Raw genomic sequence first — 12048 nt, 5'->3', positions numbered from 1 at the left:
CTTGGAAATAGAGACCAGAAATGAGACGTCAATACAGTAACATTCAAAGTCAAAGCGGCTCTTTTTTCGTTTGCTGCCTTTTAAAACCTTCTTCCATGGTTTGCTCGAACCTCTATTTAAGTCATTAATTTCTACTGGTCTTTGCTGAGTGTTTGCTCCGGAGATTGCACTCGTGGTTGGCATGGAAACCAACTATGTTTCTCAAATGGAGGAGCAAACGCTGGAACTGCTCCACAGTGTGGAAATGGCATAATGAGGAAAAATAAAGTTTGACAGATTAAATAGACGCGTGCATGTATGGAATACTAATGACATGGCAATACGTATCAATGCTTTTAGGTTGTATGTGATTATATATTAACTGCATCATATTTTGCTTGCTCATTTTCACCGATAGTGACCAGATTATTAGAAACAACCACAAAAATGACCTTCAATTTAAACTGAGCAGGGTTAGGCAGAATTTTTAAAGCAACTTTTGTATTGGATGTCATTAGATGTGTACAGTTATATATAAATATGCTGTGCAAAATAGCATAACATGTGCCCCGCTTTTACTCTTGTTTTAGCTGTGTATTACCGAATAAATGCTGTATTTTAATGTATCTTTTAGTCTGTTTACTTGCTTTTATTCAACTCCATTCCAAGTGTCTTTGAGTATTTTGAAAAGCGCTATACAAATAAAATGTATTATTATTATCATTATTATTATATATTTTTTTTATCTTGTGTAAAGTAAAGTAATAGTGACCGCTGGTCCATTAAATTGACAAAAAAATAAAAATCTAAATATGACTTCACAAAGCCCCCATAGACTTGCAGCTGCTGGGATGAGAAACGTTCCCTTTTATGGCCAACAGAGGGTAGCATTAGTACATCAGTACACTAGACTCAATATTAGGTACACCTGCACATTTTTACAACAGGGGGTGGTATTAATACATCAAAGCAGCCAATGTCACATGTCAGACAAGCTCCACCTGCACTACCCAAAACAAGTATAATGGATGTGATGTTGGTTGAACTTAATACTTAATAGTGTAATACTTATTGTAATAATAATAGAACTTATACTTAATAGTGTAATACTTATTGTAATAATAATAGAACTTATACTTAATAGTGTGTTTTTACATATACAAGACAGAGACTGAAAAAAACAGGGATTAATTGCTTGGAAGGGCGGCACGGCCGTCGAGTTGGTTCAGGACTAGGGTTCAATTCCACCCTCGGCTATCTCTGTGTGGAGTTTGCAGTTTTCTCCGGGTACTCCGGTTTCCTCCCACATTCCAAAAACATGCTAGGTTAATTGGCGACTCCAAATTGTCCATGGGTATGAATGTGAGTGTGAATGGTTGTTTGTCTATATGTGCCCTGTGATTGGCTGGCAACCAGTCCAGGGTGCATGTACCCAGCCTCTCGCCCAAAGACTGCTGGGATAGGCTGCCGGTGTTGTACTGATTGCAGTATACGCTGAATAGGCTTACTATATACTGTATCTAGGCTGCACGGCGGGCGAGTGGTTAGCGCACAGACCTCACAGCTTGAAGACCAGGGTTCAATTCCACCCTCGGCTATCTCTGTGTGGAGTTTGCATGTTCTCCCCGTGCATGCGTGGGTTTTCTCCGGGTACTCCGGTTTCCTCCCACATTCCAAAAACATGCTAGGTTAATTGGCAACTCCAAATTGTTCATAGGTATGAATGTGAGTGTGAATGGTTGTTTGTCTATATGTGCCCTGTGATTGGCTGGCGACCAGTCAAGGGTGTACCCCGCCTCTCGCCTGAAGACAGCTGGGATAGGCTCCAGCACCCCCCGCATCACACATGTTCACTCTTTCCAGTCAACATCCATATGCCTGCAGCAATGCTCTCGATTTCTTCACCTTTTTTCAGTACAATATGTTGGGAGAAAAAAAAAAGGCCAAGAAGTGATCTACTGTAGGTGCAGATCTGCAGATGATTCATAAAAGTGAAGCATTTGTTAAAAGCCTTGCAGTAAGATTAATGCACTAATAGACTCTCCACCACTTATAGCACCCATTTAGGCGACAATATCGACACTCCCGGCGGTGCCGCCGCAACCATTCCCTTCGGTGTGTCAGGAACGGGGAGGCCATTCCTCTGGAAGTTATATTGCGGTAGTCACTTAAGGTAATGTAGGTCCGTGTGATTAATTAATCTGCTTTTGATTCGCTAATAACGCTTCCAAGGTTAGTGAAAGCTGAGTCAATCCTTTTAAAGAGAGGGCTAAGTGTGGGAGATGTCAATGTATCGGCCGCATTCCTCTTCATAATGGCGACACACGCTCTTTCCAGAAGAAGAGACAGATACTGTGTGGGTCATACTGATATCACATAATAAACTGTGTTGTTATTTTGAGGCTGGTTTATAGTTTATTACGTCATAAATGAGAGAGCAACAGGCACTAAAGCATAAAAACTTTTGTTAAGTTTCACATTTTGACCATTTTCTATGATGGTCATTGTGTTTGGATGACCTCCTAAAGCAGGGGTCTCAAACACGCGGCCCGCGGGCCACATGTGGCCCACCGGACACGAGTTTGAGGCCCCCGCCTTGATATGAAAGTTCAATGTTAGTGCAGCCCGCGCAAGTTTGATATGGATGCTGTATGGTATCATGTACCCAGAAAAAAATATTACGTTAGATTAATGTTCATGTTAAAGGTTAAATAACTGTTAATAGTTATCCTCCCTATCCGTGTGGAAGTGGTAAGTTTTTGGCTTTTTAAGTTTAAAGGAAATAACTTGGAGGCTACTGTTTAGGTTGCTAGCTCTCTAGTTTGTGAGTAAGCATGTGTCACAGACCCTGCAGTTGCGCAATATGTTGTAAATAAAAAAAGGCTTTAGGACAGGGGTCTCAAACTCAATTTACCTGGGGGCGACTGGCGCTAGGGTCTGGGCGAGGCTGGGCCGAATCAGGTTTTCAAAAAAACCCAAAAAAAACGCATTTATTAAAAACAGAAAAATGAATAAACTTTGCTTTGGTTCCAATTTTCTACAAGAAAAACTCTGATAAAACATTCCACTGTTCTCAAATATCTTAATTTTTATTTTTCTGCACAAAATAAAATCAATCAATCAGTAACAAATAAATAAATATTATAATAATAAAATGGCAAATAATAAAAACTTAAGAAACCACATATAGTTGGTGGGTAGACAAATTATTTTTTTCAGATTAAAATTAACAAAGCATTATTAGAGCCCTGTAGACATGACAAAACACGACTATAGTCACATTTATACTCTTTTTATTTACAACATATTGCACAACTGCAGGGTCTTGAGACACATGCTAACTCGCAAACTAGAGAGCTAGCGACCTAAACGGTAGCCTTCAAGTTATTTCCTTTAAACTTAAATAGCCAAAAACTTACCACTTCCACACGGATAGGGAGGATAACTATTAACAGTTATTTAACCTTTAACATGAACATTAATCAAACATAATAATTTTTTCTGGGTACATGATACCATACAGCATCCATATCAAACTTGCACGGGCCGCACTAACATTAAACTTTCATTATCAAGGCGGGGGCCTCAAACTAGTGGGCCGCGTGTTTGAGACCCCTGCATTAGACTATATTCAGTCTTGGCCTAAAGTCTATTGGAAATTGGTAGAAAAAAAGTATACTACAAATACCATGTAAGAAAATAAACAGAGCTGAGGTTTTGAGGCCATTTCAATGTTTTTGCCATCTTAAACCCCATCAATACTCCACTCCACCTCCCATTCATCTTCACTCCTGTCACTGGCAAGCCTTAAGATGATGATGTCTGTGCATCTTCCATCCACCCATCCATCCATCAACAAGCCTGGTAGGGGAGCTGCTTTATTTAACCCTACATGGTGTGTATTTAAACAGGATGACTAATACAAGTACCGCTGACACCATAGCATATGGCCGCAGGCCTCCTTTTTAATTTTAGCACTGCGGTAAAGCCTCAGGGGTGCGAGTGCTGTAAGCTTGGGTGTTGTTAAGGCTGTGATGAGACGATCAGATAACTCATTCATTTTATACCGCTTATCCTCACAAGGTGCTGGAGCCTATCCCAGCTGTCTTCGGAAGAGAGGCGAGGTACACCCTGGACTGGTCGCCAGCCAAACAACCATTCACACTCACATTCATACCTATGGACAATTTGGAGTCGCTAATTAACCTAGCATGTTTTTGAAATGTGGGAGGAAACCGGAGTACGCGGAGAAAACCCACGCATGCACGGGGAGAACATGCAAACTCCACACAGAGATGGTGGTCTGTGCGCTAACCACTCGTCCGCCATGCAGCCCTGACAGATTAATTCTACAATATAATTCCTCCCCTTTTGGGTGGGGTCCCAAAACCCCCAAATCATATAAACACTTGTTTTTGGAATGTGGGAGGAAACCAGAGTACCTGGAGAAAACCCACGCATGCATGGGGTGAACATGCAAACTCCACACAGAGGGTGGAATTGAACAGCTCGGCCACCGTGCATGGGTGCATGGGTGCATGGGTGCATGGGTGCATGGGTGCATGGGTGTGAAAGCATGATGGATCTAGCTCTATTAATGATAAAAACACAAACAGCAACATCAAAGCATCTAAATGAACATATAGGACATGTCTCATTAAGAGTGGCTGAGTGCTAGCTAAAGTAGCACTTCCTCCCACATTCGCTAACAAACCCACATGCATGTTAGCTTAACCGGCGACTCTAAATTATCCACAGGTCTGCAATGGCCTTGGTACAATTTGGAACTCTCTCTCTCTCTCTCTTGGGTGTGGTGGTGAAGGTTCATTGACGACATAGACGGACATGGGTGTGTCATGAGACCCCTACCCGGAGTCTCCCCCCGGTCAGATGCTACCTACATCCGTCTTCATTAAAAAAACGTTGCACTTTTGAGCAGATGGTCATTAAGAGCGAAGCACCCCCCCACCCCCCCAAACCCAACACTGCTTTTTTTAGCAACCCTCTATGTTATAGTGCGAGGACACTACCTAGAGGACACCCATCATGTGTCAGGAAGCCCACAACACGGTGGATGGCATGCCACCTGCTAATGGCCGCTCTCAGGGCTTTCATAATGAGGTCAGTCCACACTCATTATTAGTTATTGTTTGGAAAAACTCATACTTTAACTTTTACTGCAAATATGTTGGAGTTATATTGTAGATTTTTTACTACGTGGGCAAATGACAGAAGTGTAAAATCTAATTAACACAGCATAATTAAACATTGCATCATTTGCGTCTTCCTGATCGCTGCTAAGTGAATAGCACCCATTTTTTTGTTTTTGGATGCATTTCAGCATATTGTGCACTGTTGTGATTGTTGTGCATTATAATTAAACTATACGGGCGGCACAGCGGTCTAGTGGTTAGCGCTCAGACCTCACAGCTAGGAGACCAGGGTTCAATTCCACCCTTGGCCATCTCTGTGTGGAGTTTGCATGTTCTCCCCGTGCATGTGTGGGTTTTCTCCGGGTACTCCGGTTTCCTCCCACATTCCAAAAACATGCTAGGTTAATTGGCGACTCCAAATTGTCCATAGGTATGAATGTGAGTGTGAATGGTTGTTTGTCTATATGTGCCTTGTGATTGGCTGGTGACCAGTCCAGGGTGTACCCCGCCTCTTGCCCGAAGACAGCTGGGATAGGCTCCAGCACCCCCGCAACCCTCGTAGAAAATGAATGAATTAAACTATACCTATGATAAACGGATCAACTTGGCCAGCTCACATTTCATTTTTGGGATTAAAAACTATGATCCAAATAGAAATAACCCATCACAACCAATATAGAGCAGCATGTATGCATAATCTGCATGATCTGTCTGTTTTTGGCCCGCAAAGTAACATTATAGTGCAAAACAAACAAAAACAATCTCCACCAATTAAAACATTTATTCAATAAATAAACATAAAAAAACTCTATTTGCTCTAAAGTGATTTGCAGCGAAAGTAAAATTATTGATGTGCTGTTTCTGCTACACAGATAACACTAACCAACCACGGGAATTTAGGACGTACGGTGTCTGCCACCGTCACATGTATTAATTAGCGTGGGAAGTTCCTAGAATTCCTTCTGTTTTGCTTCCGAAGCCGGAGTGAAATTACTCCATGTGAATAAACCGTTCTATTGCAAACCATATGTATTGACATCTAAAAATCATGTGGTGTCCATATCATCACAACTGTTATCTCCGCCATATTTTGTTGCATGAGTGCCGATATTTTTCCTCACAGTTGTGCAGTCGGAGAACGTGTCATATAGTATTCATTCTTTTTTTCCACAGTTATTAATTCAAGAATAACCCCTATACAAACATACTCCTCATAGATACATACTTGTTATACTTTCATAGCACATTATACCAGCTAGACAACAATGTCTCATGCATATTTTAGCCTGAGATGACCTCACTGTTCACTACCAGTATATATATTTTATGTGAAATACATAAAATATTATCTGGCATCGCTATTATATGTGCTGTGAGGCCTGTATGCAATATAAATATGTTTTGTCGGCTATATAGTGAATGTTGCATGTCTCCTCAGGTAGACGGGGGGGTAGCGGAGGGTCATAGGCCACACAGCAGGGCAGCGGGGAGCACATCATTTGTCTTCTCCTAGTTTTCTTCTACTGTCACCCTAACAAGGAGGTGACGGGCATGCATCTCTGACAAAAAGGAGACATGTCTGACATACAGGGGCGAGGAGGGGGCAGCCGACTTCCTGTTAGTTATACGGACAGACTCGTGTATCCAAAACAAATGTCCTCATTAGCGCGTCCTCTAATGGTGTGAAGCTCATGAGACCCCCTCCCTCAAAAAAATGGAAAAGCGCTTTAGGGTAAGGGATGGTTTTTCGATCCTCTGAAGGGCGTTCCTTGTATTTCCATATAGATGGTGTTATTATACACATCACACACACACAATCTGCCTCCCGTACTCCAACAAATATTCAGGGTGAGTTCACCTGTCATGTTTCCTTTGGTTAAAATGAACTCTGGTGCCTTTGGTCTAGTGTGAACGCAGTCATTCCAAAGTTCTCTACAGTAGACCAAAACTTAAGAGATGGGGTTTTCGGTCCACATGTGAGCAAACTCTAGTGCAGAGACACTTACCAGTGTTAAAATGGCAGCAATAAGCTAGCAGAAATGACAAATATAACAGATAAAATGCTCAATACGTGCATTCAAATCAAATCAACTTTATTTGTAGTGCACTTTTCCTGCAGAGACATGCAACACAAAGTGCTTTACAGAATTAAAAACAATTACCACAATTAAAAAGAAAAATAATTACAAAGAAAGCACCTCCCTCCCACTCTCCATACTAGACACACACACACACACTTACCACTTACCACAAAACTTACCACTTCCACACGGAATGGGAGGGGAATGTTTTTTTTCCCACTCTATCATGTCAAACATGCCATGGCTGTCTTAATGTTTTGTGTTATTACCGCTGCCTGGTGAGCAGAATACTACATATCACTTATATTTCAATATGTTTTGACTAATAATGACCATAGTTTAGCTGCACGGCGGTTAAGTGGTTAGCGCGCAGAACTCACAGCTAGGAGATCAGGGTTCAATTCCACCCTCGGCCATCTCTGCGTGGAGTTTGCATGTTCTCCCCGTGCATGCGTGGGTTTTCTCTGGGTACTCCGGTTTCTGCGAAACAGGAGTCAATGTTAAGAAATTGAATATTTTCATAATTGGAGCATAAAACAGCCGTTTGTGTTTTTTACTAGGTAGCTAGCTAGTGAGCTAACCAGTTAGTCTCAAATTGATTTCTTCTAAACTTAAGAAGCCAAAAACTTACCACTTCCACATGGAATGGGAGGGGAATGTTTTTTTTTTCCCACTCTATCATGTCAAACATGCCATTTTGTGTTATTACTGCCGCCTGGTGAGCAGAATACTACATATCACTTATATTTCAATATGTTTTGACTAATAATGACCATAGTCTAGCTGCGCGGCGATCGAGTGGTTAGCGCGCAGACCTCACAGCTAGGAGACCAGGGTTCAATTCCACCCTCGGCCATCTCTGTGTGGAGTTTGCATGTTCTCCCCGTGCATGCGTGGGTTTTCTCCGGGTACTCCGGTTTCCTCCCACATTCCAAAAACATGCTAGGTTAATTGGCGACTCCAAATTATCCATAGATATGAATGTGAGTGTGAATGGTTGTTTGTCTATATGTGCCCTGTGATTGGCTGGCCACCAGTCCAGGGCGTACCCCGCCTCTCGCCCAAAGACAGCTGGGATAGGCTCCAGCACCCCTGCGACCCTCGTGAGGAAAAGCGGTTTAAAATGAATGAATGAATGAATTGTACGTCATGAATCTTGTCCAATCAGGTCCTGACTTTATCTCATTCAATCCCAGCCATTTATAGACAGAATATTTTTTCAACGTGGCTCCATGCTTTTTTGACTCCCTGCTTGCTTTGGAAACATGCATGTTTTTGGGAGCTAATGAATTATTTATGTTTATTATTCCCATGATTAAAATAGCAGTGTTAACCCAAAGTGAACCAAACCAAAATAAAAGTATGTTGTTTTTTTTTGTGATCAGCCTAGCAAACTACAAGCGTGACTGTAGCCTTAATTCACATTGGCTGTAGTTTCATAATGTTTCCCTGCCATTCATTAACATTTAGCAAGCTAATGCCCCCGTGCACTGCCCCTCCTTACCCTTTTTAAACTTTATATTTATATATATTCTAATGTGTTCTGACTGACTTGTCCTGAGGTGAAAATTGCAGCGAAATATGAAAAGCAATCACATTTTCTGTATCAGTAAGCAGGTCTGATGTAGCCTGGGGGGGTCATTCTGGCTCTCTGCCGTTGCTTGGGGAGGCGTTTTTGTAAGAGCCCCCCCAAGGCTCACCTAGTTAATTAACTTTTTTTTTTTTTTTTTTGCAATTAGAGCCATGCAACTTGTGATGCTTTGCAGCAAATGAGGATTTGATAGACACTTGTGTTGTTCTCATTATTAGACCTCGTTTGTGTGGAGGAATGCAGGAACGCCCACACATGTATGCTATTGTCTGCTGACATTTTTACACATCAACACTTTTATTATACTTTTAGCGGAGCTGAACTGATGAAAGCGACTGGGAATGGTTCTCTTTGTTACTAAAAAAAAAAGAGTCAGATTATTTTATGCCAAGAAGCAAAAAGTTTGAATCCAGATAGAATTCAGTGTGTGGGTGCATGTGTGTTCACACAAAATATAATCATTTAATCAATGCCTCTGGCAAGGAAATAGAATAGCTGAGTAGTTTCCCGCTTCAGTCATGCACTAAGCATAATATAGTACTTTTACAGCGTGTTCATTATGCCTGGTATTAATATTCAAGTGTTTTCGTGACATTTAATCATGTTCCAGTAAGTAAACTATAGATTATATTATTAACATAAGCTAAAAATAATAAGCTTTACTGTAATAATGGGCATATCAAAGTTGTCATAAAGTCTTCAAATCAACGTTAAATGTTTACTACAGAGTGTAAGGTTTTAAAAATACCAATTTTTCCACTTCAGTCAGGCACTAAGCATAATATAGTACTTTTACAGCGTTTTCATTGTGCCTGGTATTAAAATTAAAAGGTTTTCGTGACATTTAATCATGTTCCAGTAAGTAAACTATAGATTATATTATTAACAAGCTAAAAATAATAAGCTTTACTGTAATAATGGGCATATCAAAGTTGTTATAAAGTCTTTAAATCAACGGTAAATGTTTACTACAGAGTGTAAGGTTTTAAAAATAACACTTTTTCCACTTCAGTCAAGCACTAAGCATAATATAGTACTTTTACAGCGTTTTTAAATTTGTACCTAACTCTCCCTGGATGTCCTTGATAAGTCTCCATAGAGACTGCAGGGTTATTTCACCCGTTAGCGGCCAGTCTGATGTTAATGGTTATTAACCTGCTGGGAGCGGCGGACATGTCTGCACAGAAAAAGGAGCTGCTTTGTCACGGCGTCAAGTAGAGCTGTTGTTTGCTACCTTGCACGGGAATAATAGATCTGTTTAGCGTTAATCAATGTCTCGTGCGGCCTCATTGAGCAGTGCACTCAGCATCCTGCTTTTGTGTCAGAGAGCCTTTTAATCTAATTGAACATTAAACTCCTGTCATTATTCCTCATGCGCCGAGTCTTATTTACGGCAGTGCCGCCGCCGCCACCGCTTGCTCGTCTTTACCTTTTCATTACAGCATGACAGTCTACATCAGCAAAGTCATTAAAGGGAATGAATCAAAGGAGGATGTGCGGCTGAAATGTGTAATTTAATAAATGCTCATCAGGCCGCACATCATTCATGTTGTTTATGGCAGGCATGTGAGCTGTGCTACACTCAATAGATGCTAATAAACATTTACCTCACATGTGAGGACGGGGGATTCTTGAGAAGACTCATTTGAATCACGCGCATCCCCCTTCCTTAAATAATCAACATGAAAGGATCCATGAATTTATTGGGAAAAAGTTGAATATACGTTAAATATACAGCATATGACACCTACTAATTACAGGATGTCATTTTTGCACATACAAATTGTTTATTGTGAGGCAGTGTTGTCACGTACTGGAAGTTTGTAACGACGTAACACTGCAATACATTCCTCATTCCCTCGCTATATCGCAAGTTTTCAGAAATGAATAAGCAATAACATTTTCTACTGCTTTTCGGGTACACCCTGGACTGGTCGCCAGCCAATCACAGGGCACATATAGACAAACAACCATTCACACTCACATTCATACCTATGGACAATTTGGAGTGGCCAATTAACCTAGCATGTTTTTGGAATGTGGGAGGAAACCGGAGAAAACCCACACTTGCACAGGGAGAACACGCAAACTCCACACAGAGATGGCCGAGGGTGGAATTGAACTTGAGTCTCCTAGCTGTGAGGCCTGCGTGCTAATCACTTGTTGTCCGTGCAGCTCGTAATAGATTTAATGCATGATTTTTTTTTTTTGCCCATCATTCCCAATTCTCAAGTGAAACATGAACACATAGTATTTCTTTCCATTTTCTGTGCATTTTAAAGCCAGAAAACAAGTTAATATGTGCTAGCTAACAATGCACGTCATTGGGAGACACAAAAAGAAAAAAACATTAACAATGTTTTATCATTTTATATACATATTGTGATCATGGAACCATGCTGAGTGTGGAATCAATTAATTCCACAATTAACCTAGCATGTTTTTGGAATGTGGGAGGAAACCGGAGTACCCGGAGAAAACCCACGCATGCACGGGGAGAACATGCAAACTCCACACAGAGATGGCCAAGGGTGGAATTGAACCCTGTTCTCCTAGTCTCCTAGCTGTGAGGTCTGCGCGCTAACCACTCGACTACCGTGCAGCCAGACTATGGTCATTATTAGTCAGAACATATTGAAATATAAGTGATATGTATTCTGCTCACCAGGCAGCAGTAATAACACAAAACATTAAGACAGCCATGGCATGTCTGACATGATAGAGTAAAAAAAAAACATTCCCCTCCCATTCTGTGTGGAAGTTTTTGGTTTAGAAGAAATCAATTTGACACTAACTACTCACTAGCTAGCTACCTAGTAACACATTTTGAAAGTCCTAAACGGGTGTTTTATGCTTCTATTATGAAAATATAAAATTTCTTAACATTGACTCCTGTTTCGCGGAAATTCATTGAACTAATTAAACTAACTAAATTCATTGAATACTTTTACCTTCTGTGAAGATAAATTCAGCAACGTTTCTCACCTTTCTCACCCTTTTCTTCACCTTTCAGGAAATAACTCTGGCAAAACAGGAAGGTGGTGTCCGTGTTGATCTCGCTGTCACATTGTGTCTTTGGGAACAGTCACGTCTTCAGTGAAGGTAAAAGTTCATGTCAAACTATTATTGCATCACATGTTTTGTATTGGGTGTAGTGGCTAGCACCCGTGCATGCGTGGGTTTTCTCCGGGTACTCCGGTTTCCTCCCACATTCCAAAAACATGCTAGGTTAATTGGCCACTCC

General features: G+C 41.0%; 1 long non-coding RNA gene across 1 annotated transcript in view; it reads left to right on the top strand.

Annotated features, from left to right (window-relative positions):
• LOC144901101 (uncharacterized) overlaps positions 1-12048 on the top strand; it is an 88480-nt gene that overhangs the window by 22608 nt on the left and 53824 nt on the right. The window contains exon 5 of the long non-coding RNA XR_013629271.1: positions 11818-11906. This is a non-coding gene — a long non-coding RNA (uncharacterized LOC144901101). The remainder of the gene's footprint in view (positions 1-11817; positions 11907-12048) is intronic.

The sequence above is a fragment of the Doryrhamphus excisus genome, linkage group LG10 (assembly GCF_037039965.1).
Source record: "Doryrhamphus excisus strain RoL-2023G ecotype Guam linkage group LG10, RoL_Dexc_Guam_v1.1, whole genome shotgun sequence".
Lineage (NCBI taxonomy): Eukaryota > Metazoa > Chordata > Actinopteri > Syngnathiformes > Syngnathidae > Doryrhamphus > Doryrhamphus excisus.
The sequence above is the reverse complement of the archived record's forward strand: the minus strand, read 5'-3'. Positions and strand labels throughout refer to the sequence as shown.